This window comes from Nicotiana sylvestris, chromosome 9, assembly GCF_000393655.2.
Source record: "Nicotiana sylvestris chromosome 9, ASM39365v2, whole genome shotgun sequence".
NCBI classification, from domain to species: Eukaryota; Viridiplantae; Streptophyta; class Magnoliopsida; order Solanales; family Solanaceae; genus Nicotiana; species Nicotiana sylvestris.
In genome coordinates, this window is record NC_091065.1 from 171,478,509 (window position 1) to 171,485,677 (window position 7,169).

Consider the following 7,169-nt stretch of genomic DNA (forward strand, 5'->3'; position numbering starts at 1 on the left):
CTTAGAGATTGGATAAAAGATGGAGGAAAAAGGGGAGAAGAGTCGCAAGGCGCTCATACAAGGACACAGTTGTACATACTGCATGACATAAGGTAGCAACAACTACGAGATTGGGAGAATTCCGACCATATGTCATGGTGTGAGAAAGAGGCCTAAAGGGGGGAATGCCCTAGCATTTGGATTTATTCACAAAACAGTTGCTTAGATGGAAAGATGAGCATTACAATATTCGTAAGAGCTATAGTTATGAAATTGATAAGAGCATCAGTCAACATTCGAGGACAAATATTCCAAAGGGGAAAATGATGTTACACCCCAAGTTTTCATACGTGAGAGTACGTCGTAAGCCATTGATGTAAGCTCGGAAATGAGATTATATTTGGAAGAAAATAAAGTAAGTTAATCATGTTACCTTGGAGGTTACAAATATTTAAGATCATGAATAACGAGTACCAAGAGGGATGGAAAGCATAGAAGCTAAACCAATTGAAGAAAATAAGTTTCGTCGAAAGTCGACAGGTTTGGAATGTTATAACATGTACTTTGGGGTGATACTAGTGTTCTTAACATGATAAGGAGTTTATTCTATGAGTTATTTTATTCTTATTATAGTCATTTTCTACATTTTGAAGGCAAGCAAGTTATGGAATAAGAGTTGGCAAAGGTCATCACAAGTTACATTCATAAATTTGCTGAAAATTAGGTCAAATGTATCTGAGCTTTACTCCAAATATACTTGTAATTATGGGGTGATATACCTATGACTGAAGATCTACAAGTCTAGTTTCTAACACATTAAATCGTTCGTCAATACGACATCAGAGTATAAAGATATTCGCATTTTCGCGAGACCGCGCAAGTAGCTCCCAATGTGACCCACTTAGGCGGTGGTCGACCTACTTCAATTTATAAACGATTTGGACGCCTATTTTTAACTAATTTTCAACTCATATTTGTCTACAAACTTCTCCTAACCCTTCTAAATAGATACCACTAGGGTTTGAAGTGATTCCAAAGTGATTACACCATATTTCAACATCAAAACTTAGTTATAGTGAAGAACAACACCTCTTTGAGGTTGTGTTGTCTTTAAGGATTGTTGTGGGCTATGTTTGGCTGAAATTACACGTTGTTGCTACTGGATAAGGTAATTATAATATCCTACTAATTGTTCTTAAGATTTCTTGTATGTTGGTCAAGTTGTTTGGATGATAAACTACAAGATAATACTTGGATTAGCTTAAGTCACTTCTATGGTGTTGTATTGCCATTGAGGGTTGTTGTAAGCTGATATAACTTGGATTTTAACTTGAAGCTACTGTAGGATGTATGTATATTGTTTTCTTGCATTTTACTAAGGTTATCTTGATGTTGATTAAGTTAAATGGATGGACTAGACAAGAACTAGTGAATAAAGTTGCTAATTGAGGATAGTTGAAGTTGTGGATTGTTTCTTTGTTATAAATATATGGTATAAGGATGGAATAATTAATGAATGACTTCATTATCATGTTAATTATACTGTTAAGTTAATGTAAGAAGTCTATAACGAGTGATATGGGTTATACGGATTCCAATTGGAGCTTGTCGCTCGTTGTGAAGTAGTTGTGACTTGTTGTTGTTATATGGTGTCTTGTTATTAATATTTATATGTTAATGGATTTCTCTGGTTGTAGTTGTTAGTATATGGTATTGGAGGAGGCCCTTGTTACTGTAAGCACGTGATTTTTGACCCTCCCCGAAGATTCACATTTTTAGCGTGAATATGTGAAATTGGGTCTAATATAACCATTTTAACTATTTTGCTTTATTTCGTTGCAAAAAAAAAAAATCACAAAATATATATATATAAATTTTAGTTTATGTATTTCTCATAAACTTGAAAAATACAAAAAAATTGTACTTTATTTTGGTACTTTATATAAATTCGAAAATTACAAAAAATATAATTCTATTAATGTTTTGTAGTCGTTTTAATTTTGGAAAAATACAAAAAAATATTACTTTAAATTTTGTCTTTATAAAAAAAAAGAAAATTACAAAAAAATAGTTTTATTAATATTTTATAGTCATTTTAACTTTGAAAAATACAAAAATATTACTTCATATTTTATCTTAATATTTACGAAAATTACAAAAAATAGTTTTATTAATATTTTATAGCTATTTTAAATCTTGAAAAAATATTAAAAAAAAAGATATAGTTTTGTTTAAATACTAGTCTTATTTTTGGTAGTTATTTTGCTTACATAGGACTAATTAAGCAACGTGTTCTTATTTCTCGGGTCCGGGCAAAAGAATAATATTCGGGTTAAAACTATCCGCTTTTATGCCTAATTTTCGGACCTAGCCCATAATAATCCGAGTCCGCCACACGTGGGGAACACAGACGGAATCCCATACACGGGGAACCCCACCACGCGTGGGGAACACAAGCCTCGAACCCCACCACGCGTGGGGCTCATTTGTCTTGGCCAAAGGGATCAAATACACGGACAAAGAAAGAAAAATGGACTGAAAAATTTTTGGGGTTCAGAACACTATTCATCTTCTTCTTCAAAAAGAAGAAGAAGAAAAAACCTAAAGGACCACCCAAAGCCACCGTCAACCTCCAGCTCCCCCCCCCCACGCTTCAACTACCATCCCCTCACGTCCAAAACGCCACCACCTACGTCCGCAACCTCCCAGCTCCACCATCGTCAACCAAACAGGCCCGTCGAACCACCGTCGACCACCTGCCCGACGCCATAACCACCAACCTTCAACGAAAACCCACCAGCTCATCCAGTCGCACCCCCACGTCCAAACGACTGCCTGCATCGTCCAAACACCACCTTCAACCAACAACCTCCCGTCGAACCCCCTCCTCCTCACGTCCAGCAAAACCCAAGCACCACCCCCATCCCGTCACCTTCCGAACTTCCCCTACTCCGAACCTCCATAGCTTCCTCCTTCCTCGAATTTACTGTCACCATCACCGCAGCTGCTTCCGCCTCCAAAAACCACCCGCCAAACAACCAGCTACATCGCCACCACCAAACGACATCAACTCCCTCACCTTCCTTCCATCGTCACTCCTCCTCCTCTTAACTCCTTCACGTCCAAACTCCACTACCCAGACACCATTACCAAACAGACCACTCCATTTCCAGCAACCACCCGTCAGCAGCCCCCCCTCGCACGCCTGAACCGCCAGCAAACAACCCCTCGTCGACCCACCACCACTGTTTCATCCGTTCTGTCCAAACACCACAACAAACCTGCTGCGTCGAGAAAATCCAAAAGGCAGCCAACATCTCGGGCGTTGACAGTATTGGGTCGAGCTTTCAGTCTCCATTGAGGTCGTCTTTGGTTCGTCGAGGTCCGGTACATCGAGGTTGTTGTCCGAGGTTTCGTCGCAGGTCCAACGCATCGGACGTTAATCTCAAGTAGGTTATCTCTGCCCGTGTCCTTCATGTTTGCTGTTTAGTAATATGTATAGGTGTTTGTTGAAATACAATCCTAGTTCATGCGGATAGTACGCGAAATTACGCGAGACATATATACATGATGATTGCGAATTGCTATATTTGATAATTAAATCCGTATGGTATTGAAATTTGGCCGTGAATGTCTCTTTTCCGTTGTTTCGTTATTTTAAGTAGCTATTTGACATTTTGTTTCTTCATGTTTAAATTGTTGTTATCCAAATATTTGTCGTAATAGAGGTTTGCATGAAAGGTGTTAATTATTTAGTTTGTCTTAATAGTTGTTTATACATGTGGTAGTAATGTTGAAATTATAGTAGCAATTTTAATTCCACGGAAAAATACTCGCTTCATCAAATAGGCTCAATCTATAACCTATGACCTCACAAAGTAGCAAAGAATGTAGTTATTTTAGCCTTATCCTTTTTTTTTCTTTTGAAAAAATAAATAAATAATAAATAAATAAAAAAACTAGACAAGCTTCACCAAAAATAAAAAGTGTACAGACTGCGGAGCCCTCACAAAAATGTATGTATTAAATACTTAGATTCCGGGATAGGCCGCTTAGCAAATTTCACGGCACTACCCAAAATAATAATGCGCTAGTTGCTTTAGGCGCGCCTTTAATAATATTATCTCCTTAAGCTCGGGTGCACATTTATGTGACCCAAATCCAAGTCTCAGCGAAATCGAAATGTGTCTCTAATCACGGGTACATTGATTGTGACGTGGTCTGAGATGCGTTTCCACGACGTTGCAAATTCCTTTAAAAAAAAACAAGAATGAGATGAGCCTCGCCGAATAAAAATACAAATTGTGGGGCCCTCAGTAAATACTTGTTTTAAATTACTTAGAATTCAGGAGGGCCGTTTAGCGAATTTCACGGCCTTCCCAAAATAATAACACGATAGTCTCTTTAGGTGCGTGTTTAATAATCTACTTTCTTAAACTCGGGTGTGCATTTCATGCGACCCAAATCCAAATCCTAAAACATTGAATAAAAATATGTTCCGGATCGTGGGTGCATTTCATGTGACGCGGCCCGAAGACATGTTTTAAGCGATGTTCACATTCCTTAATAATAATAATTATGAAAGCAGTAAAAAGTAAAAATTTGCACATAAGTTCATATTTGTATAAAATCAGATAATCAAGCCGAATATAACAGTTGAGCGACCGTGCTAGAACCACGGAACTCGGGAATGCCTAACACCTTCTCCCGGGTTAACAGAATTCCTTATCCGGATTTCTGGTACGCAGACTGTAATATGGAGTCATTCATTTCCTCGATTCGGGATTAAAATTGGTGACTTGGGACACCCTAAATCTCCCAAGTGGCGACTCTGAAATAAATAAACAAATCCCGTTTCGATTGTCCTTTAATTGGAAAAAAACTCCTTTGTACCCTCTCGGGTATGGAAAAAGGAGGTGTGACAGCTCTGGCGACTCTGCTGGGTAACTAGACCCAGAACCACTGGTCCAGGGTTAAGAATTCGAGCTTAAAATAATTGTTATTGTTTGGCTTTATCTATTATCTGATTTTTACATGTTTGAGCCTAATGTGTTAAATGCTGCTTTTACCGCTTTGATATTATTTGAACTGTATATAAACTGTGCCGAAACCCATATCCTTTCTGAGTCTTCTGAATCATGAAGAAGGGTGTACTTCGTACGACTTCTTTTCTGTATAGTGTCAAATCCCAATTTAGAACGAGGTTCGGACAAGTTGCTAAGCCGGTGAAGCTTCTGTATTCCCGGTACGCTGCCCCCCCCGGCTCGAGCTGTCCGCTCGGGTAAGCCAGGTCTAGAACAAACACCCAGGTTCTGAACTTAGTATAACAAAGCCACATGCCGGATCCCTAGTAGGAACGTTTATTTGCATCATGTGCATTTGACTTAGGGGACTCAACACAGGGGTTGGGTCCGTCTAGGACAAGCAACCTGAAAATAATAGACCATCTTTTGGCATCCTATGTGCTACATGTTGTACTTATTCAAGGGTGAATTGTTATGTTGATCACGTTTAATAAGAAGGCCGCACGTTTTTTCAGCATGATCTTATTTTAATCAAAAGCATGGGGAACATTTGTGGAATTCAAGAGGCCTTGGTATTCCACATGTCCCCCACGCTTTACATTTTGGGAAAAAGCACATGGGGAACATTTGTGGAATCCAAGAAGTCTTGGAATTCCCTATGTCCCCCATGCTTCATTTTTGGGGAAAAGCACATGGGGAACATTTGCGGAATCCAAGAAGTCTTGGAATTCCCTATGTCCCCCATGCCACATTTTTGAAAAATACAATAAATATAAAATATATATATATATATATAAAAAGATATATATATATATATATATATATATAAAGGCATGAAAATTCAAAAGATTTTGTATGTTGTCATCATTTTCCATAAATTAGAAAATCGTGAAAAAGAGGAGAAAATAACAGTGTAGAGATATAACCACTTATTTCTAGAAAAAAAAAGCAATGTCCAAGTAGTATCGAAACTCTGCCGAAATTTTGAGAAAAAAAATGTCTTATTAGTTTGTTATATTAAAAGCAAAGGAAAAATAGAAGAAAAATCATCATTGTTCTGTCTTGTTTTTTTCTTCCAAAAAAGAAAATAGTTTGTTGTGCCATTAAATAAAAAAAAAAGGGTCTGTTTTTTTTTTTTAAAAAAAAAAATATTTTTTTAATCTTGTTTTGGTTGTCTGTGAAAATGCCAATAAAAAGAGTCGGGCGTTAACGTGATTTTATTATCTGTTCCCAAATAAGTATATATATAATCAAAAAAAAAAATTTCAAAAGAAAATTCAAAATTAGGAAAAAATCCGAAAACATTTTGATTCTTCTTTAAAATCCAAAATTCAAAAAAATATTTTTTAAGCAAGGTAAAAGAAGGAATGTTTTATGCTTTTGTATGTTTTTTTGTTAATTTGTTTGTTTGTTATGAATGAAAAATAATAGTCTATTTGATTGTTGTGGGAAAAATATAATAAAAAAAATAGAAAATGGAAAAGGGTCTTCTCAAAAATAGTTCTTTTACCCGAACTACGCGGGTTTGATTCTCACCGGATGTGAGATACGTAGGCAACCCTCATCGGGTCCAACCCCACCTTTTGCTAAAAAGCCAAAAACAAATTAATAATAATAAACAAAAAATATATGTCAAACTTTAATTTTGTCAATAAAGAAGTTGGGTGACGCTGCTTCATCAAGACATAGCCGAATGTTCCCGAAAGGGACGCCGGAAGGCTGACTTTGCATAAACAGCCACCTTTGGGTCATTTTTTAAGACTTGGTCCAGTTGACCCCCACAGCCTAAAAATCTTCGTCCCCGAGACGTTGAAAGGCCATGTTTGCAATATTGACTTTTCTAATTTGAAAAACGATAAAAAGAGTTATAAATAAGTCAGGTGATGCTGTTTTGTTATAAATAGTCAAATGTTCCCGAAAGGGACGCCGGGAGGCTGATTTGGCATAAACAGCCGCCTTTGGGTCATTTTGAGATATGGACCCACACAGCCTTAAAAATCTTCGTCCCCGAGGCGCTGAAGGCCGTGTTTGCAACACCAGGTTTTATTATAATTTGAAAAGAAAAATACTGTTGGAATTTTGTCATAATAAGCCGAGCCAGCCTCGGCCGCGTCTTAAACCGTTCTTGCCGAAATAGCCTTAGAGTATCTTTCAGTTGTCGAAAGG